Source organism: Gadus chalcogrammus, chromosome 3 (assembly GCF_026213295.1).
Source record: "Gadus chalcogrammus isolate NIFS_2021 chromosome 3, NIFS_Gcha_1.0, whole genome shotgun sequence".
NCBI classification, from domain to species: domain Eukaryota; kingdom Metazoa; phylum Chordata; class Actinopteri; order Gadiformes; family Gadidae; genus Gadus; species Gadus chalcogrammus.
Genome location: NC_079414.1, coordinates 1839460 through 1863227, shown reverse-complemented (window position 1 = coordinate 1863227; position 23768 = coordinate 1839460). Strand labels below are relative to the sequence as shown.

Here is a 23768-nt window from a genome sequence, read left to right as displayed (position 1 = left end):
GGCGGAGGTTTATAACGACCTTGGACTGCAACATTTTGAGATTCCTATGAGTAGATGTACAATACTATTGGTAATTCCTTTGTATTGACTCTACCCGCTAAAATACGACTCTCATTAAGGGTAATAATCCCTCCAGAGAACTTCGTACATTAAAAAGAAAGGGGGGATAAGTGGATAATTGCCCTGCCTCTGGTATGATGAATGTAAACAAGTGGTTTATTTTATATAAGGGTGAATATGACGCCCTCGGGAAGAGCGATCTAAAAGCATGAGGTTTCATTTAAATTCTTATTTAGGCGGAGGCTCTGTCTGATATTTTTTGCTAAAATATCCAAGAATTAGGTATCCCTACCAATTGATGATCCGTACTACGTAGGCATCAAGGATTGGCCGGTAGTAGACTGTTTGTTCCTACGAATGGGAAGCTTGTGCCTTGTGGATCATTAGCAAGATTCCGCACTGCAGACTCTCTCTTGTTATGTGAAGTATGTAGGAGTGTTGGCGGAGGTTTATCACGACCTTGGACTGCAACGTTTTGAGTTTCCTATCCGAGTGGATGTCCTGTACCATCGGAGACTCCTTTGTATTGGCTCTACTCGCTAAAATACGACTCTCATTAAGGGTAATAACCCTCCAGAGAACTACATACATTGATAGAGTTAGGTTGGTAAGAATTCCAAGTAAATTCCATTCAGTAAGTAGTAATAAACCAGTTTGGGACCCCACATACGGCCAACCAGTTTTGGACCTCACATGATATGGGTAGTGTATGTCCCTCGGAAGATAAGCAATTCTGACCCGGACCTTTGACCGCCGTTTTTGCACTGCTTGCGGTTTTTGCACTGCTCATCATATCATCACTGGTATGATGAATATAGACAAGAGATCTATTTCAAATAGGGGTGATGATTGCGCCCACGGGAAGACCAAGTAGGATGAATTGAGTGGCCTCATGTTGTTTGAGCCTGAATGAATCAATGTACACAAAATAGAGGAGCCTCCCAACCTAAAGACACCAACGACGGCGGAAAATTTGATTTAACCACTGTTCAACTTTTCTTGTCATGTTACTAAACTTATCTTGTTTCAGAAAAGTGGACGAGTGTTAAAGCTAAATATAATAGAGAAATAACGTCCGGCCTTTACGGCCGAAAACAGTGCCAGCAGTAAGTGTGGCACTGAAACATCTGAGGGAATAGGCCCCCCTCGGTTGTGAAAAGAAAAAATATATAAAGAACATCGTTGTGTCTCATCCTAATTGTTATGTTTTGTATTTTTCGCGCCGTGTTTCTATCCTAAACTTTCTTTCCATGCTTTGCTTTCATGTTGTCTACAACCTCTTGTAGACCCTTCTTCTCTCCACAGCGCTGGAGAAGCAGTTTTTACGCCGTCCCGAAATTCTAAATGTATTTGAATGTGATCGTAATAGATTTACTGCTGAGTTGTATTAATATGATCTGAGAGATTGTATAGATTTTTTTTCAGATAAATAGCAATGTCCAAGGAACGCATGCCCGAAAAACGTAGCAGTTCAGGACAATGATCCAGAGCCAGAGGACAATTCAACTCTACAGAAGTTTTTTCTTCAAACAGGTTTGATTGACAAACCACGAGTGAGTACCCTGAAACTAACATAGAAATAAATAAATCAGGCTCCCTTGAGACATTGACTTTACTCTGATTTACAGATTTTGTACAAAATGATTAATGTCATTCAGTTAGGTAACATTACTTTGTTTCTTTATCAAACAGATCTGTGGTCTCCATTTACGTTGAGTTCCACATGTTTTAAAATTATTAAATACATTAACATACTTTTAGAATTAAAGAATTCATGACGTAAAACTATAACCCAAATGATTGTGTTTTGTTTCGTATATCCCTATCTGTTGTATCAGCTGTGTGTGTATTCCTTTATTTGTATTAATTTGTTTGTGTTTTCTTTCCAAGAGAACGTCTGACTCCCACAGTCATAAGGAAGTAAAATGGGCGCCCATTCATCAAAACGGGACGCTAAGGTGACAATAACGGTATCTAAGCAAATTAAAAAAAGAGCGGACCTGGTAAGAACCCGCTATGGTAAGAAAAAAAACGATCCTATAGTGCCACCAAGATCCCCCGCAGATATAGTCTTGAGAGAAGAAGGCATATACTCGGTTTTTCCATTTACTTATGATGTGTATGAATGGACAGATGGCTGTTGGCCAATAGGTGGTTATTTTGATTCTTGCAAACTACAAGAATTAAAAGAAACGATAACATCTGGACCAGATCCGAAATGGGATTTTCATTACACACAGAATTGTTTAGATGCATGGATTCGCACGGAAAAAAGACACCCAATACCGAAACCAGGTAAACAAGACTTAACTCCAGAAATTGCGTCTAACATTTTCCAAAAAACGATGCAAATCAACCCAGATTGGCCAGAATTGTAACAGCTCTGTTGGACATAACAGCAACTAGTAATGCAGAACATGTTGATAAATTAATGACTGAAATAGAGTTAACAGCCGCAGAAGTAGACGCTATTAAAACAGCCCAAAACAACATAAAAGACAAAACCGTCCTCACTACACTTTGTGTATGGAGCCAACGTCAACTCGTTATAGACCTAAACAGATTGCAGAAACTAGCGCGTAAAGTAGGACTTTCCGTTAACCAAGACTGTACAGGATTGTTTCCCAAACTGCCCACAGATAACGGACTAGACGACACCGAACTCGCCGCAATAGCAATCGCAACCCGAAAATCCAAAGAATCTAATCAACTCGGTGCTTCAGGTACAGCGTCTAGCGCTGCACCAACAATACCCATTACAACCTCCTCACAGTCGTGTCAAATTGAGCAATGCCCGAAAATAACAATAGGCGACTCCGCGATATTGAAACCTTGGTCACCAAGTGAAGCGCAATCAATGGCCAAAGATGCTCCAGATCCCCTTCGCGCGCCAACACCTTTTTTACATTGGTTGAATCAAATGTGTACAATTTACAGTCCATTACCAGGAGACGTGTTAATCATTCTAAAATTGGCATACGGTTCAAAATGGCAATTAGTTCGAGAATTGTTTCACGTCCCTCAAAGAGCCGAATGGGGATCAGAAGAAACAACATCTCCCTAGACATTTGGTTGGACACAGTCTGTGAAAGAGTGGTAAAAGCCGAAGCATCAAGTCGTGCTGACTTTTCCATTGTTACTCAGACCATACAGAAACCAGATGAAGCCCCCGTAGAATTTTCTCAACGTTTTAGACACACATGGGAGGAAAGCGCTGGAATAACAATGGACTCAAATTAGGGCTGGGCGATATGGACCAAAAGTCATATCTCGATATCTTCAAGCAGAATATCGATATAAGATAAATATCGATGTTTGAGGGGGGGGGGATGGATTTGATATTACTATTTCTACCGTTCGGAATTGAATACAGTTTGATGGTTGAATAAACTGTGGACTAGACACTGCCTCCGCCTCGTATTTGAGAACATTATAATATATAACATCACGGCCAAAAGCTTTGTGCGCCTCCGAAATATTATGAACCGTAACGACTGCGTGGGGGGGCCGTTGCATGTCATGTCCCATGACATGCTATTTTATGTATTCTTTGATATAGGTATTAGTGGGCAACTAACACAGTATTCAAAGACGTTCCCGAAATTCTGCCTTGGTGCAGTTACAGCCACTCCGAGCCAGTCGCACATTGAGCTTCCCCCAAATGCGCTGTTTTGGTGTCTGTAGCTATAATGCAAATGAGGAGGAGCGAGGCGGGTCAAGGAGGAGGGTGGGGGTGTGGCCCTGAGCAGCTTGCAGCCATGGTACCCTGCGTTCTGTTTACAGTGGATGTATCGCAATGGCGAGGCGCACACAGCCTTTAGCCGTGTTCTGTAAATATTCTAGAACACACGGGAGGCATGTCGCAGTTCATGTACTTCAGCGAGTCAAAGCCAAAGTTCCTTTCCCCCAATTATTTCTCAACCATGGCTCAGATAACCCCCACTACAGTCTCGTTGTGGAAATACAAGAGACGTCAAAGAACCGACAAGAAACACTTGCATTACAGTGTGTGTATTCACACACACATGTGGCGCTCGCACGGTCGTGTCTCATTGGCGGGCCAACGTCTCTGGGCGGGCCAGGCAGAGTAAGGGGAGGAGCTTAGATGCTTTGTGACGGACCTAAAAACATTCCAAATCAGCGCGCTTGAGCCTCCGTTTTTTCAAAGGCGAGCAGAACAGCTAGTGCTCGTTTTACACCAAACGCAAGTTTTAGCCACTGGGGGACCATAGGCAGACTAGGGGAACTCATATTTATGTTAGAAAACCTCATAAAGTGATATTTTCATGTCATGGGACCTTTAATGTTTTATGTTTGGGTCTCGCGGAGTGAGAAACCTTGAAGTTACTGTGGAGTTACCGTTATTACTATACCTACCTACCAATTCGATTTACAATTACTATTCCTACCGTTCAGAATTGAATACAGTTTGATGGTTGAATAAAACGTGGACTAGAAACTGCCTCCGCCTCGTATATGAGAACATTATAACATATAATATCACGGCCAAAAGCGGTGTGCACCTCCGGAATATTATGCACAGAATTGCAACCCTTTGGTTGCGACAGTTTTTAAGCACTCTCTACAAATTACGTGATTTTGTAATTCGTCAGACACCTTATATCCAAACCATTTCCATACTGTGGAGCCGTTGGTCTTTCGCTTGCAAACAAGCTCCTCAGAGCTGCTTGTGCAGGCGGACTCCATAGCTGTGTTCGAAATCGTTCCCTATCACGGATATAGTGCACTATATAGGGTGCTCGCCATTTTGTAGTGGTATTCAAATTCTCAGTGGTTAAATTCATGCAGAATATAGTGCACTTAAAATACCCAATGAAAAGTGAACGATTTCGAATACGGCTCATGTTTTGCGATTTCAAAAAGTGACGTGAGTCAGTGGAGGGGGGGGGGGGGGGCGGGGGGGGGGGAGGTAGAGACTGTGTGTGTGAGCCGGAGGCAGAGCGGGAGAGACATAAGCAGAGTTACGAAATAGCAGGCGGCAGGCGCGGTTCGAAACTGGTGTTATTTGGGACAAATGTGCTGTAATTTCAACGCAAATTTAATTATATCGATGTTGACGATATGGTCTCATTTCATATCGCGTTTGAAAAAATATCGATATATCGCCCAGGCCTAACTCAAATATGATGTTTACTGTACAAACGTTTATAAACTGCCTTAACCCACAAACTCCCTCTCTTCTCATTCTAACTGATTTGCAACGGCAGAAAAAAACACTAACTCAACTAACCACACAATTGGCTAATATGGAACGCTTAGGCATGTTTAAAGATAAAAAGAAAACTAACCTAAGTAACCATCAAGCAGGAATGTTTCTGCAGCACAACTACAAAGAACGGAACAAAAGACAGTTAAAAAAAACAGACCCAGGAGTACAGAGAACGTACTTATGAGAATGACCGAGACCAATACGATTTTAATTCGAAAAAAAGTCAAGTTAAAGATAACCATAACCACAGCGACCTGTATGGAAAGGACACACGTGACGGAAACCCCCCCAGATGCTATTACTGCGAAAAGATTGGTCAAATATTGCAGAAAGAAACACAGCGACGAGGCCAAACCGTCGGCCCCGCCCATGGAACCAGTCCGCGCCCCCACACCATGAAGAACCCCCTCCAATGCCCAGGTGAGTATAATCATTACTAGGACCCCTTGGAGAAGGAAACAACGATCCAGACAACGCTTCTTCAACTGTCTTCCACCCCCACCGAAAATCCTAAATGCTCCGTGCAGGTAGGACAAAACCATTTTGAATTTCTTGTCGATTCTGGTGCTACAGTATCAGCTATTAACAAAACTGGTATTTTACAAGAAAGTAACAAAACATTGAGAACGGTTGGTATTGCTGGCATAGCGATGAGTGAAACAATATCAAAGCCGGTTCCTACTATTGTATCACATGTCCCGTTTGAACAGAAGTTTTTAATCTCTCCCTCCTCTCCTGTTAATTTAATGGGAAGAGATATGTTGTGTAAACTAAATGCAGTAATTTTTGGTACTCCGGATGGTTTGTTTATGCAAATACCCGATAATAAGTTGATTCAGGCTTCCCAATTGTTAACGCATACCGAAGTAACTACTGCTTACTTGTGGAGATTGTTAGGAAAACCTAGTGTTGATATCTGCAATATCGAAAACATTCAAAGTTTGTCTAAAACGTCCCCATCTCTCGCCGTTGGTCTAACGCAAATGTTGCCTTTTGAAACCTTTCATTGTAACGCTACATTGTTTAACGACGTCGTACCAATAGAATATCAACAGAAGACGTGCTCGTTTCTAAATCACACTGATGCATTTAATCCTATCACGCAACTATACATTGGTTAGGCCGGTTGTGCTGCAGTTGTGTCTCTCACAAAATACCAATTTTCTCTCCTTCACGATGATACAACAGTACCACACATCATACTAGCTATTTCACCAACACATACACCCCAATAATTAGAAAACATGATTAAAACCCTACACAACACAAAACCCATTAGTTCATCAGCGACCTCTACAGGTATACTGCACACGCTACAGTCTGACGGTTGGAGACTAGATTTGAAAACCCTGTTGTTTGCGAATTCGAGTTGTACATTCGAAAAACACTCTCCAGCACCGTCTCCTGATAACAGTCCACCCCAGAGTTTATCCCAGGTACCATCTAAACTATGGGCCATGCATAAAAATCATGCAGGATTTGTAAACTCTTCACCACCTCTTAAAGTTACATTAAAGTCAGATGCTACTTTGCCTTGTATTCGACAGTATCGTTTGTCCCCCGAAGCATTAGATGGGATTCAGCCAGTAATAACTTCTCTTTTATCTCAAGGCATTCTAAAGGAAACTACTAGTCCTTGTAACACACCCATATTGCCCCTCCCGAAGCCAGGGAGACCAGATGAATGAGGAGGGCCTGTGCAGAGGTAATGGCTGTCTGTGTGTCTAGAACCATAACAAGGTCAGTGGGTGTATAAACACAAAGGCATGACGTTGCAATGCTTTTGTTCTTCTAGATATATTACGATGTGAAAGAATACAGGAATCTAGGGCTACATCTAACAATTATTTTATTAATCGATTAATTGGTAGATAATTTTTTCGATTAATCGATGAATCGGATAAAAAAGAGAAACATTTGTAATTGCCGCATCTTTATTCAAAAACAAAACATTACTTTCACAGTGCAGACTGAAGTTTAAAAACAGGTTATTGCTCCAACGTCCCTGAGCTATGAAAAGTCATATTAATATTAAAAAATATCAAACACTGGAAAAAAAAAAAAAAAACATACAATGTATGATATACATTTTTATATGTAAATGTATATACAGCATATACAAAAATTAAAAGGCTCCTTTCTTTTATAAAGTGCACAAAATTACGTTTTCAGTTTTCAGTGAAGTGCCTGATCTGTTAGAACAATAAATAAATAATAAAAAATAAAGGAAAATGCAAGTTACCAATCTGTCCACACTGTATTTGTTTCAACATTAACATTTGACATTAACGCCTTCTTGCCTGGTGCTCTAACACACACACACCTGGCTAAGGCTTGCTCTCTTCTTGGAAGCTACGTTGCCTGCGGCAGAGAACAGCCGCTCTGATGGTGTCGAGGTGCCAGGGATGCGTAAGTAGGACTTGGCTAGCTTGGCCAATATCGGATATTTGTCCTTGTTATTCTTCCACCACTGCAATGGGTTTTCTTCCTTAGCAAGTTTCTGAGGACTTATTTTCCTACTTTGGTGTTGACATCATCATCATCTCCACTTGATCCATCCCCTTCTTCACTGCTGGAACCAAGGAGTGAATCAAGTAGAGTGGCAAGAGGTGTTGATGCAGAAGCTGTATTGGTGGAAGTGACGAGCAGTGAGTTGAAAAGCCTGCAACGGCCCCGACTCGTAGGCAACATTCTCGGTGGACTTGGATAGCCCCTTCACAAGTGGAGGTATTGCAGATATTGTTGTGTATTTCTCTGCACGCATGAACACAGTGGCACATTCAAAAGCCTTGAGGGCTTTTAAATGTTCTTCTAATGTTCTTCTTTCACTGTTCTGGTTTCAAATCATGGTACCTTTTTCCTTTCTGTGTGACAGAGATGTAAGACAGTGTTGCTGTTACAGGCCATCTTTGCTCAATCAGTTGACTGACCATATAAAAGGTGCTGTTCCGCCTTGTGCTTTCATCTTGAACAAGGCTGTGCTCAGGTGTGACCATTTGTTGGAGTTTTGCTCGTACCTTACCGCTGGCTAGCTCACTTTTTCTTTAAATGTTCCACGAGACATCTTGCAGCCTCAACAGCCTTTTCAATGCTTCGATTGCAGCATCGATCACGAGTTTCAAGGTATGACAACTGCAATGCACTCTTCTCCTATGACCACCTATTCTTCTCCTCCAGGATGCGTGCCGCAGCCACAACATTGGCACTGTCACACCAAAATTGTACCGGGGGCGAAAATTTCACCGCTTACGTAATCTGCGTTCAAAATTCCAAACCTGCCTGGCAAAGGACAATTGCGTCGAACGTCGCCTGGCAACGGACGATCTAGTTGAACGTTGCCTGGCAACGGACAATCACGTCGAACGATGACGTAGGAAGGTTCATGAACAATTGCCAACATTCGCGCTCATTCATTGAGCGTCACAAGACGAAATAACATTAAGCAGAAATCACTTATTTTACAAATGACATTTATTAGCGTTGCTAACTTATATTTGTATTGTATTTAATTGTTTAATTGCATTTAGCTAGTAAACTGAGTGTATTAACACAAGCTAGCTAGATTATGATACACTTTAAACACTCAGTTTACTAGATAGATTCAATACAATACAAATATAAAGTAAAAACAAGTGTTATCTGTATTATGTCATTTCGCCTTTGGCAACATGAGCGCAAATGTTTTTTGAAATCTGCCTGGCAGTGGACAATCACGTCGAACAATGACGTAATGTTTTCGGATTATGTAGGAGGTACAATTTTCGCCCCCGGTACAATTTTGGTGTGACAGCACCATTATCATGGACTATGGCAATCATGTTGCTAGGAGGGATTTCAAACCTGGCTACAACTTCTTCCAACCATTCTGCGATGTTGGATCCAGTATGTCTGTCCTGCAGTGGCATGGTAGTGAGGCAGATTGACTTCATGTCCCAATCGTCTGTGATGTAGTGGCAAGTAACACCGAGGTAGGCCTCAATGGCTTAACTTGTCCAAACATCAGTGGTGAGAGCAAGTTTGCTGTTGTTGCCGTTGTTTAAAGCAGTCTTCACTTCATTGAATGTCTGTTCAAATTTTCTTTCCATAACCAGGATTCAAGGTGTGAGTCATTGTCTTGAAGCTGTCATCTTCGACCATTGACAGAGGCCTCATGTCAGTGACAAGCATGTTAAGGATGCTATCTGTCATGACAGATGCTTGCTGTGGTGTACATGATGATCTTCCAATCAGGAAGCCACTCATAGTTGGTTGTTTTTTCTGCAGCGACAATGTTAATGTTAGCATGTAAAATAGCACTATACTAGATATAATATAGTGCTATATCTAGTATAGTATCGACATACTATACTAGATATAGTATAGTATGTCGCGGGCGGGCGGGCACGCACGCGGACACACACACACACACACACACACACACACACACACACACACACACACACACACACACACACACACACACACACACACACACACACACACACACACACACACACACACACACACACACACCTAATGCTTACGTTAGTATAATAAGCTTTTCATGCTTGTAAAGCTGGATAACGAATACATTAACACACCAAACAAGAGAAAGGAGAGACTTATGTTGCATGTTCTTACTTGAAAACTGAATAAATGTGAGATTTTGTATTGACTTACCCTGCTGTCAGCCCCCTTCCTTGTCACGGATGACTCCGATACAACATCTTTTCAAATGTTGTATCATTACCTTTGCGCTTCCGTGCCACGCCATTTTCGCTTTTGCAACAAACACACTTTTTAGCTCTATGCATTGTGTAGTGCTCCCACACACAGTTTGACAGAATTTGGTCGAACCGTTACCGCAGAAATAAAAGCAGTCGTCGCTCATACTATAGCGCTCGTAGGGTCGCTGTGGGCACGCATGAAGCATGGACCTGCCGGCGTCAGTTACCAGTTCCGCGCATACTGTAAAACATATATTATAAAACATTAAGTCAGACTTAAGTCCAGCGTAGTTGATGTTGCTCTGCCCGGTGTATTACTAAGACTTCTACATACGGGATCCTAGGTAGGCCTATCTGCTTTTTGATGTTGTTGTGTTCAAACATTCAGACTGTAGAGCAACCTTCAGTGCTGCTGCCCTGTGCCTTGCCCCACTTGATATGTGATGCATAGACAAGGGTTCTGAACGCATGAAAAGATTAATGATTTACATAAACTAAGTATGAATGGAAAAATAGCGTGTTACTAATGAAATAACTTTACATGACTCGCAGTGCAAGGCGAAGAGATCATTCATACAGGGGGGGGACCTTGATCACAGGGCCCTGGGATGAGACTATAGCCCTGTGATGATGAGACTATAGCCCTGGGATGATGAGAGTATAGCCCTGTGATGAGTATAGCCCTCTGATGAGCCTAGAGCCCTCTAATGAGACTATAGCCCTGTGATGAGACTATAGCCCTGTGATGATGAGAGTATAGCCCTCTGATGAGACTATAACCCTGTGATGAGACTATAGCCATGTGATAGAGACTATAGCCCTGTGATGATGAGAGTATAGCCCTCTAATGAGACTAAAGCCCAGTGATGAGACTATAGCCCTGTGATGATGAGAGTATAGCCCTATGATGAGACTAAAGCCCTGTGATGAAACTATAGCCCTGTGATGGTGATAGTATAGCCCTCTGATGAGACTATAGCCCTGTGAGGATGATAGTATAGCCCTCTGATGAGACTACAGCCTTCTGGTGAGAATATAGCCCTGTGATGATGAGACTATTGCCCTGGGATACGACTATTGCCCTGTGATGATACTATAGCCCTGGGATGAGACTATAGCCCTGGGATGAGACTATTGTCTCATCCCAGGGCTATAGTCACATCCCAGGGCTATAGTCTCAAAATGCAGTTGATAATACAAAGGGTCGTACAATGCAACTTCTGCAAAGTCTGAGAGTCAGAGTGCTGTAAGAAAGAAAGCAGTGCTGCTTCAAAGCTACATTTGTATGGTTGACATTCACATTTCAAATCCACATTTGAATGCTGTGCAGTAAGGACTGTGCATCTGAGGCTGGAAGGAACCGGTTGCTCACTAGAGTACCAGCTCCAGTCAATTCAGAAGAATGACAAACAGATATCGACAATGCTGCTGAGTATTGACGAGAAAGAAGTCTTCGAGGCAAACAAAAGGAGTGAAATTCAGGATACCCTCAATGACAAAACCATTACGGCTGTAGTCAACCAAAGAGGCTCCTGGTGGAAATACCAGACGAGCCACGGAGAGCCCGGTCAACGTCACAATATGAGGGGTCAAAATGGATGGCACTGCGATGCGTGACAATACTTGTTGTTCACAGTCAAGCCTATGGAGATGGCCTGTAAACACAACGCAGGAAGAAGAGTTAACACTTCCTTTTATCCTGCGATACATTTGTTACCACAATGTCAAAGACGGACAGAGGGGGGAGAGGGAGGAGAAAGGGGGGATGAGGGTGGAGAGAGAGTAGAGAAATTACTTAACAACACAAGCCATCTGTCACTTGGGAGGAGAGAAAAAACCAACAGCCCTGAAAACGATACATCAATAATTCAGATGACTGGGGCTAATAGGAGAGAGACGTAGAGGAAACAATCAGCCCAGAGAGCCTCCCAGCTGGTGGTCTGTACTCTGCTCAGGAAGGCTGTTTCTCAAGGCCCCAAAAATAACACTGTTTTAACCCAGCCCATTTTCAAATCAAGCCCTAAATTGCTTTCAATTGAAACCGTCTTGTCCCCCAGCCATATCTGGTACCTGATCAGACATTGTACTTGTTCAGTGTGCTGCGACGGCCAGAGAACTGCTCTGGCACACGGCATGTAGATAACCAAGTCAGCGGGGGAATCCAGCTCTACATGCTAGATTCAATTCATTGTATAAAGTAATGGAAGTATTTGCGTGCAAATGAGTCTGCTGGAGGATTTATCCAGGCATTTTAGAACTAAGAATGCAGAGAACTAAAGGCTTCTCAGAATTGACAGCTGCTAAAAACATGCTCTGAAACCAAAGAAACCTGGTTTGAAAATGTCCTGAATTGTTGTAAATCTAAATGACCCCGGATCGGACTTACAACACGTTCACATGCGGTGAAGGTCTGGACTGTTCTGAAAACCTCCTTGTTCAGCTATTGGGTCCTGTCCTGAAGGTCAGGCAGGAGGCCTACCACTACGGCCCGAGAAGACCTGTAGAATATCCAGAAGATGATCAGATTAAGGGTCATCTGGAGCTGGTATAAGGAGTTTGCGTTCCAATAGGCCTATCTCCCAACTTCCTGGTTCGGTGTTCGATTTTGCATTCACCGGGTAAAGGGACTTCCGGTCGAGTAGTCCATGATATTTGACAATGGCGCAGTCAAAAAACAAAAGCTTCTGTTGTGTACCTCTATGTGCCAATTCAAAACCAAAAACAACCGTATTTACCTTTCCACGACTTCCCAACTAATACCCAATACAGCAGTGGGTCAGGGCGATCAGACAGAGTTAATTTCGTAATTCAGAAGGGGAGTACACTGGTCTGTAGTCGGCAATTCTCAGCGGCTGATTATAACGACGGGAGTGCTACGCTGAATACTGGAGCTGTTCCCAGTCGTTTTGACTGGAACAGCTACACCACAGCCCCGAAGAAAACACCTGTGTATAAACGGGTGTCAGCTCGAAAAGCTGAAGGAGAGGACAAAACACAAATGGACCGGAGAGGTACCAGGGAACATGACTACTCGACACGCCCCCCTGCCGGTAAGTAGATGTGTGCTAACTAGCTGTTATGTCTGTTATTTGTGTTCAACACTTGTTGGGCTATTGTATACTTTTGCCAAACATTGCATGGTTAACGTTAAAACATTCAATCAACATCAGACGTACTGTTAAACTGGGGTTGCATATTAAATCAGATTCAGATAAAGCTTTATTGGCCAGGTTTGCGAAGAAACGAGGAATTTGACTTTGGTTTTTGCCCTCAATGTACAACACTCAACAATTAACCTGTTGTTAATATATAAAAAAAGAAAAACAAAAAACAGTACAAATAAATAAATAATAATAAATATAAATAAACGGTTAAGTATACAGAATAACAATACAATAAAAATACAGGGTGAATACTAATGAATGGTAATGAAGACTGATTTGTCTTCTTTTTTTGTAGGTGCACTGGATGATGCCCTGGAGTATATTGCTGAGCTGGAGGCAAAGCTGCAAGAAATATCCATGGGGCCACAAACTGTCCTCAACAGATTTCGTGTGTCTGATCAGACCATGAAATTACACTCGGTTTCCATCTCAAGAAGTGTTTCAAGTGTTTTGGGAGTCTGTTTGCCCCTCAACACAATATATTGTTTAATGGAGCAAAGCACATAGGATTGGACAAGAGGCAATTCCAACACCAAGCCCTTCAAGGAAGATTCCAGTCATTGATGAGTTTTTCATCTACTGTTGTAGAGTAGCAACTGGCCTTAAAGAAGAGGTCATTGCTGACAACTTCCAGGTCAGCACAGCTGAGATGGTACTAACTCCAAGCTGGATATTCCCTCTAGGATGTGGGACATCAAAGGGGGCGAGGGGGAATCTCACTCAGCTTTGCTCCAGACGCCAAGATGTGTTGTTCTGGTAGGGGCCCTAGAGGAAACGTCAAATAAAAATGGGACTGTTTTTTTTTATATTGTAGTGATAACAGATATATTCTAATATGCATCTTGTCATAATGAGCAAGTTTAACAGTGTGAGTGCAAATTGCAAAACAAATGTCTTACCAGCATACGCTCTTTAGAGTGTGGACTTGACTCTTCCCAACCGACTTGGGTTTTTTCACCACAAGGTCACTCACAGCCTCTGGATGGATTCCCTGAAACGAACAACAAAAATTTAGTCATACAGGAAATGCTCATATACTCTAGACAAAAACTGAAGTGTATGATTTGAACAGAGGACACAACAGCACACCTGTGTTCTCGGTCGATGCCACATCGGTGGTTGACTGGTACAGACCAGGGAAGGTGGAACCACGTCAAGGCCCAGCTGCACATAATGCGCTGTCTGGAAGAGCAGAGCGGTTACATGGCTACAGAAGCCTTTGCCCGCAGCACAGCTACAGCTGTGCTCTGAGAGACCAAGTTGTCCTCTCTCTCTCTCTTGAGGGGAGTTGAGGCATAGGAAGATGGTGGCCGTGAGGCTTGCCACAGTACAAGCAGTGTTCCTGTCTGTCATTTTAGTGTCTGCGTTATTTGTTTGTAAAGTGTCGTGCATAATCCAGTACACCCGATCGGAGCTTCTAAACCTCAGATCCACCTCTCACAGTGATCTGGGCCCATCTACATCCTTGCTGGAGAAGAAATTACTGGAATTAAACATCGACAGCGCAAGCCACTCAACACCATGGCAGCCGGCCCAAAAGGGCCGCCGCTCCGGCACCTTTGCCAGGTTCAGGAGACGACCTTACCGGCCACCGCTCCCAGCCCTTCTGCTGTCAAACGTAAGATCCCTCCGGCACAAAATGGACGAATTACAACTTATGATCCAAACCGACAAAGACTACAGTGACTGCTCTGCCATCTGCCTGACAGAGACCTGGCTGGATCAATCAGTACCAGACCAAGCGGTAATTTTTCAAGGCTTCACATTTAATCGTTCCGATAGATCTTCCAAACTATCAGGCAAGGCAAAAGGCGTTGGTGTTTGCATCATGATAAATGAACGCTGGTGCACAAATTCTACTGAACTAACACATGTATGTTCCCCTCACCTAGAATACCTCACTGTCAAATGCAGACCATCATTCCTCCCACGGGAGTTCGCATCAATTATTATGATCTGTGTTTACATTCCACCTGAGGCTAACGCTAACACCACCATAGCCGAGTTAGCCAACTACGTCTCCTGGAAAATTCACACCCGGACACAGCAGTCATCGTCCTCGGGGACTTTAACCAGACCAACCTATCATCTGAGCTCCCCGGCTACCATCAGCAGGTAAATTGCCCCAGCAGAGGGACCAACACGCTTGACCACTGCTACACCTCCATCAGAGAGGCTTACCGTGCTTTCCCTAGGGCTCCGCTGGGCAGGTCCGACCACGCAATGCTGCTGCTAATTCCAAAATACAGGCAAAAAGTTAAATCCTCCAAAACACCAACAACCTTTCTCGGGTGCTGGTCCCCCGAAGCCATTGAACAACTTCGGGGTTGTTTCGCGTGCACGGACTGGGATATTTTCCATGCCGCAGGTGACCTGAACGACGTCACCGAAGCAGTGACGTCATACGTCAATTACTGCGTTGACCTGTGCATTCCACTCAAAAAAGTCAAACACTACAATAATAATAAACCGTGGTTTAACCAGGACATTAAGATAATAAGAAAGGAGAAAAATAGAGCACATTTGACAGGAAATAAAGAACAATATATGGCAGCCAAATACAAACTGAGATCTGCAATAAGAAGAGCCAAATCCAACTATGCCACTAAATTAGAAGAACAAATCCCTAATAGTGACACTCGCTCTATCTGGAAAAAATTACAAAACATGACAAACTACAAAAAGAAACCCACCCCCACACCTGACAGCGACAATCAGCTTCCTGATTCACTTAACACTTTCTATGGGAGGTTTGAGCAGGCACCGGTTCCACCACCATCTCTCCCAGACCCCCTCCCCCCCCCCCTTTCACCATCTACGAGGAGGAGGTAAGGAGCACCTTCAAGGGACTTAAGAGGAATAAAGCCCCCGGCCCAGATAACATTAGCCCCTCCGTTCTCCACCACTGTGCTGCGGAGCTGGCCGGGGTTTTTACCAACATCTTCAACTCCTCCCTCTGCCAAAGCTCAGTACCCAACTGCTTCAAAGAATCCATCATCATCCCAGTTCCCAAAACCAAGACCATCTCCTGCCTCAATGACTACAGACCCATTGCCTTGACATCAGCAGTTATGAAATAATTTGAGCGCATCATACTAAATCACATGAAATCTGTCACCACCCCCCTCATGGACCCATATCAATTTGCATACAGAGCCAACAGGTCAGTTGAGGACACAGTCAACTTAGAAATTCAGCACATTCTGAACCACCTGGAGTCCACAAACACATATGCCCGCATCCTGTTCATGGATTTCAGCTCTGCATTCAACACAATAAACCCGGCCAAACTATTCAATACATTACTGGACATGAACATCGACCCATGCATCTGTCACTGGATTCAAAGCTTTCTCTGGAACAGGCAACAAAAGGTGAAGATCAAAAATACCACATCCTCCCCTCTCTTCCTCAGTACAGGCACACCCCAAGGCTGTGTTCTCTCACCCTGGCTATTCTCCCTTTACACAAACAAGCTCACATCCCACCACAGCTCTGTCAACCTGTACAAGTACGCGGACGACTCAACCATCATAGGACTCATCACCAACAACCAAGAAACAGAATACCGTGCACAGATCAACCAAGCAGTGACCTGGTGTACAGACCATGATCTCATACTCAACTCATCAAAAACAACGGAACTCATCATCGACCCAAGACGCCAACCATCCCAAAACTCCTGTGCTCATTAAAGGTGAATCCATCTCCATCACTGACACATTCAAACTCCTTGGAACCCACATCAGCAATAACCTCAAATGGAAAATAAACGCAGACCACATCTACAAAAAAGCCCAGCAAAGACTTTTCCATCTCCGTCAGCTCAAGAAGTTCAGGGTAAGGTCCCATCTTCTGTTCTCCTTTCACAGCCATCGTAGAAAGCATCCTCACCTTCTCCATCACAGTCTGGTTCGGCAGTCTAGACTCACTCTCCCGGAAGAAACTTCAACGCATCATAAATAGAGCATCCAAAATGATTGGCACACCCCTTCCATCCCTTGATTCACTCTACCACAAACGGACACTACGCAGAGCACGGAAAATCATCTCTGACCCCACTCACCCTGCACACTATGCCTTCCAGCTACTGCCCTCTGGGAGGCGTTACAGGACAATTGCCTCCAGAACAACCCGGTTAAAAAACAGTTTCATCCCAACTGCAATAAACTTTCTGAACTCGGAACGTTAAGGATTAAGCATGGCCCTTATGTATTGTGTAGTGTGTATTTCTGTATGTATATCTGTGTTATATGTTTTGTAAGTTGGAACCTGTACCAAGCTGACAACAAATTCCACCAGCCTGGCTGTGTGGTCATTAAAAGAATGAATCAATAAATCAAAACAGCCTTCAGGGTGATCTGTGAACACCATAAGAATTGAGTTACTGAACTTAGTAGGTAGGACCTTGATATAAGGTCTTTTTGGAAACTGGCAAGGAGTCTGCAACCGCAGAAAAGCCATTTACAGTTCTGTGCAAAACTCTTGGGCCACCATTACATCTGTTGTTTTAGCAATGTTATAACATGAACTAGCCTAGATGTTTGTCCTTTTAATGCACTGAACAAATTTCCTTGTGCCTTAATGAAGAGGAAGAAAAATACATAGGTCTGTACAGCCACAACATTGCAGCAAGCTAGGTGGGCCAATTCTTAAGCACGCTACTGTACTGAAGAACAATGAAAAGGATCTGAACTTCAGAAGAGGAAAACTGCAACTGCAGTTGTTAGTCCAGACAGACTATCAAAACAAACACAGACTTGGGCCAACGGGCCCTAACTCGGCAGAAACCTGTAGTATGTGGGGCTCCTCATCGAGCGGTTGCATCTACCTCTCACTACCACCTTTCCATCAACTATATTTGACACTGAGCATATACATAAAGTTAATAATATGTCGCTGATCGGACAAAAACGAGTCAGCAAATAACTAGCTAAACCTATCTTTGGTTAACCTAATGCTAAAATGCTAACGCTACACACGGAGACTTCATAGCCACCATGGCTAATTATATTCATAATATTATGGTCTACACATAACAAATATGATCATTTTACACACATTTCACACACAGACAATATTTCTGACGATTTATGTGGATCGTATATGGTTTGCTTGTCATCACAAAACATGAATGAGCAAGGCCATTGAGTAGCCTACTAACAACAACAAAACACCTTAGACCACTTACCTTGATAATTGTGTACGAACTCCTCCACAAAGAACTTGTACCCCTTTCTCAGCCTGGACTGTGGTGTTGCTGAGTGTGACTCCACAATCTTCTGCACATCTTAAAATCGTAATTTTGGAAAGCCCACCAGGGAAGTGGTGAAGAAACGCTGCATTTTTGTGTTGACGGCAACAGCTGAAATGACTTTGCCGGAAGAATGTTTACCCGGTGTGACGTCATTTCCGATTTTTGTGAGATAGGCCTATCATTGTGCATAACAACCACACCTATAGATCCAAAGTTTCGGGACCATGGTATGCTTGCCTTTCACTGCGAAGACTCCATCAGGAGACAGACACAAGAAGAACGGTCTCCACCTGATTCAGAAGCCCAGACAGGGTTAAGTTGGGTTCCATTTCCACAGCCATGAAAGTGGTGGCAAGAGTTTCTGTGAATAAAGTATCTGAAGACACTTCATTAATTCAGAAAAAATTCAGTGACAGTGTTGCTCTTTTGGGTCAACATGAATATATAATCAATGTATAAAGGGAGCCATGTTCATCATATCCTTTTGACGGTACATTGTATCGTTTATTGTATTTAGTCTTCGCCCTTATCATTTTCATTACATTTGTTTTGTATAAGTATTGAAATTATGGTCTTATTGTTTATATGTGAACCCCGGGAAGAGAAGCCGACTGCAGCATTTACAGTTACTGGGATTATTAAAAAATAACGAATAATAGTTTCAAACTTTTTTTATTTACTCCATCTAGGCAGTTTGACCACAACCCAGATTGTGGGTTGTTAAGGTATAAAGAATGTGTTGAACTGTGTTCAAATTATCAGGCAGGATGCCGTATGCAACAAGAAACATATTTTCCAACTCAACTTCGAATGTCTATATAGTTAATTCCACGTTTCCTGAAAATATACCTAATGAATAGCATACTGTTGACCACAGCATTACCATAATGATGACTATAGATGCATATACACACGCAGTCACACACGGCCGCACTCCCGCACGGATGCACGCACGCACACAGGCACACAGAACCTGTAGCCGATGCCCTTGTGATTACACCTTAGACAACCAAATGTACTTCTTCGTTGCATGCTCAATGCGACGGCTCATGTACATATTTCTGCATTGGTTTTACTCTGACGAAAACATGTAATTGGCACAGAGCTACTAGGGTAAGAGGTTGAAAAGGCGGAATGCTCATTCAAAGTAGTTTCTCCAGTTGTCGCTTAGCAACCAGCAGCTTTCAGACCAGCAGTTTCTCCAAAACAAGCATTTGTGGCCGTGCCTGAAAGTAAGTTTCCCAGCCAAGCACCAAGGGACTTTGCATGCATAATTACAATCCATATCCATTCAAGTGAAACTATATATTGCTGTCGTTCATTTTTCCCTGCAAAAGGTTTCACCTTAGGGCAGTGATGTAACGTTTCGACATAAGCCTGGGACCGATGACCAAGCACCCCAGGGGAGCCCCAATAAAGCAGTCCCCACACAAAGCAACGCAGGGGGGCCAAGGGGAGCCCCACTAAAGCACCGCAGGGGCCACAACGGGCTCTCATCAAGGAGAGCCCCACTAAAGCACCGCAGGGGCCACAATGGCTATGCTAATTAATTAATTAATATGAGTATCACAAACACATATTAATCCAAAATTAGCTATTTGTAATTGTACGATTAACTGTTTTTATGAAAGGGCAGGAATACTCCTTTAAAATAAATTAAATTCTAAGAGAAAAGGTTTTCTGCTCATAGACTCAATGACTAAACCGGGCGCAGGGGCAGGCCTCACACACAGTGCCTACACTGTGTTAACCACACCAGGCCTGGGTGGAACAGCCAGCGGGGGGTGCTTGGCTAAGCCCTGCGGTCTGCTTGTTTATGGTGCTACTGTCATTGTTGCAAACGCAGGCATGCGGAAAAGCAAGCCAGGCTTACTTTGATCCACTGCTTGGACGCTCCCCAGACAGTAGTTGCAACCCTTTCCATTTATGACACTACTTGGCCATTTCTGAGTTCTTCCTACTCTCTCTAAAGTAATCTCATTCTCACTCTCCTTCTCTATTCTTTGCTCATTGTCTCTCCTCCCTCTCTTTCAGTCTCATCCTCCGTGTCTTTCTCCATCATTTGATCCCCTTTCTTATCCTACTTGTCTTTATGAGTGCTTCTTTCTGTTCTGGCCCCTGATCCCAGAGGTGGGAGGAGGGCTTCCAGCGGGTCTCCGAGGTGCTGCAGTCAGCCAGACTCGCGGCCTGGAGGGAAACTCCAGACCAGCTGACATGGAGCAGGTAGAGAGGTATAAATATTCCTCCTCCATGTCCCTGATAATTCGTCCCGCTCGCTGCGGGCAGACAGGAGGAGGAGAGTGGCGGTGAGGCCGGTGGAGCTGGGGGTGGTGGTGGAGGTGCCTTAAATTACTTTTTGGTTTCATTCTTTCCCCCCCTCTATAGCATTATCTTCCCTTCTGTTATCCACAACTCGCCCCGTCAGCAGTGTCTCCTCCTCTTCTATCCATCAACCAAACATTCCTCCCTGCAGCTCCAGGAAATAAAACAATAAAAAGGGTAAACAGCTTAATCACAGATCATTAAACCAGATAAATAGCTTGGGGCAGAATGGAGAGAAGGAAAGAGAAGGACAGACCGACTGACCAACGGAAGGACAGACAGGCTGGGATTCAGCCCACAAACATGAGATACAGGTGTTGTTAACCGGACTGATAATAGACTCTTCCAATCAGTCCGGTTCACACTGGCATCTCATCACAATTGTGTGGGCTGAAGGGGCCATACATACTACACTCCTTAGTGACCCTGGGGTTTTAGCAACCATGAACTTCGCTTTCAACTTATTTTCTCTCAACAAACATGATGGTCGTGGTAGCCATATGTTATTTTACAGTATCAATGTATTACAGACACTACAGCCTGCCAGACCAACAGCCAGACAACCAGACAGACAGCCAGATAGACAAACAGGAAGGCAGACAGCCAGACAGGCAGGCAGGCAAGCAGACAGACTAACAGACTTGAATACAAAATGCTGCTTCACCATTTTGTCCATTCCAAGCTAAATAAGAACTCCATCCTCATAGCTCAGCCATGGCCCCGGGCCGCCGACAGGGAGAGCCCATTCCTCACATTATAACCACCTTATGTCTCAGTCATGGCCTCTCTATGTGACTGTGTGTGCTTGTGTGTGTGTCTTTGTATCTCTCTCTCTCTCTTTCAGGTGCTGCTTGCTAACCAATATGCCTGCTCAGGCATTACAACCAAGAGCGATCCATCCACATTGACTGGCTTGGGATACATCATGATAGAAGAATCTCCCAAGGGCCAATTGTGACCCCAAATGTAATCCTTAAATCAAAGTAACAGTCTCAAGAAAAAACTCCCTTAATTAACAAGGAAGTCTTGAGCATGAACACAGGAAACGCTCTTCCCGGGGATAGTCAGGAGGGCAATTGGTTCCATAATTGGCACACATAGTAATAAATTAGTATTACAAGCAAACATTTTACAGACAAATTCAGTCTATGATGAGCAGTCTTAATATTAAACATTTGTTGACATTACTTTGTGAGGATGTCACAAACCATGCAAATTGTACAATTGTACACAGTTCAAAGCTGAAACCTGTGTAAGAGCACAAGGAGCGGGGATATGAATCCACAGCTGCTACATGTTAACGGACCGGGACAATGTGGGCACGTGGTGCCCTTCATGTAAACAGATGTGTTTCTGAATCCAATCCTGATTAGTAAACTATGTGGAATCTAAATATTTTTTTGTGCATAAACAGTCGCAGCCTTGAAGGGTCTCCCAGAGGCTTCATAAAGCCTTGTGGTATTGGCCATTAGGGGTGTAACGATACACGTTTTTTTACCGAACCGTCACGGTACAGACACATCTGGGTGGTTACAGAGGTGGAGGCTTGTAAATGTGGCGAACATAGCGTTAATATGGCGAATGTAGAGGCTTGTTTTGCGACGTGGAATTTAAAAGTTGAAGTCGGAGTTCCCCCTGGACCGTTAAAGAAAGTATACTACTCCGACTCCGTAATCCGACTCCGTAACTACGGAGACCCCTCGAGCATTCGCAGTTCTCGGTCGGGATGTCGGATACACAGTGCATTTAGCCAGCCGATCAATCTTATATGTTGAGTACAATAAACGTTGACTAATTCCACATAGCCCGCATTAATAGAGTCATTTTGTAGTTTTTATACATTTTACAGCTTTTTATAGCTGCTAGGCGTAAGGAGTTCACCGTTCAAAGCGGGAAGTTTATTGCGGGGGAGGAGCCGCGGCGGCAGTTGTGTTGTAAATAAACGTCCAAAACTTTTCAAATCTTATTTGGTGTTTTATTGCTCCTTAATGTTCAAAGTAAACAATGTACAAAGTAAATAAGGTGCAAAGTTAAAGCGGGGAAGTGATTCCGGAAATTATTTAGTTAAAGGACCAATCACAGCCTTTGCTTTCTCCATTGCGTCGATGGATAGTTCAATAATATTGGATGCGCACGTAAGCTACGGAGAATGATACGGAGAGGGCTCTCTGTTTCAACATACAGCACTTTAACATGTACACGCATTCTGTCTAGGAATTCAGATATGCAAATACCATAACCAAGTTTATTGGTGTTTTCATTGCTGCTGACCTACGGCCATTCTCCGTTGTTGACAAACAAGCAGTTTTTAAAAAAGATCCACTTAACCATGAACTGTACCGTCCTGTACAGTACCTTGACTTCAAAACCGAGGAATGTCCGAACCGTGACTTTTGTGTACCCGTACACCCGTATTGGCTATGGACTAAGTAGGCATGACACACTACATGTAAGATGTATGAGGCCTTTACCGCAGAGCCCTTATGGAAGCCCAGATAAATTCCAATATTGAGGAAAAGGCTGAATATTGGTGAACGCTAAAATACAGATAGGGTTTTGCACTGAGAGGTTGTCCTGATAGCCATGCTGCGTAAGTGATAATAGAGAGCAAGTGAAGTTAATCTTTGAGCTGCTGAATCATCTCTATGGCTGTATGGATTTTAAATCAGCCATTAAATAGGAGATAGAAGGGTCAGAATGTGCTGGCATGTGGCTAGTAAATGGACTTGATGTGGTAGTGATTGTTTTCGGATTGTTGAGATACCAGAAATACAGAAGCCGACATTTAAAGGTCCCATGGCATGCTACTTTATGGATGCTTATGTGGAGCACAATAAATGAGGAGACAAGAGACAGAGATGCGTCGAGTCAGCTTTACCTTCCACTTCAATATATATAACATCACCTGAGCCGCGAGTGAGGTCAAACGGAACTGCTATCCCATAACACCTTTCCCTTATAAGGTACAGTTCCTTGGAATGTCTCTCAGTCTTACTTGTGGATCACCACACTTCATCTATATATATATA

The 23768-nt window shown here is 43.4% G+C and overlaps 1 protein-coding gene and 1 long non-coding RNA gene across 2 annotated transcripts in view; both read right to left on the bottom strand.

Annotated features, from left to right (window-relative positions):
* LOC130377544 (tumor suppressor candidate 3-like) overlaps positions 1-23768 on the bottom strand; it is a 150844-nt gene that overhangs the window by 117388 nt on the left and 9688 nt on the right.
* Positions 11136-15927, bottom strand: LOC130377560 (uncharacterized). The gene is made up of 3 exons (XR_008894257.1): positions 14250-15927; positions 14060-14151; positions 11136-13925 (listed from the first exon to the last, which is right to left on the bottom strand). It is a non-coding gene; the product is annotated as an uncharacterized LOC130377560 (long non-coding RNA).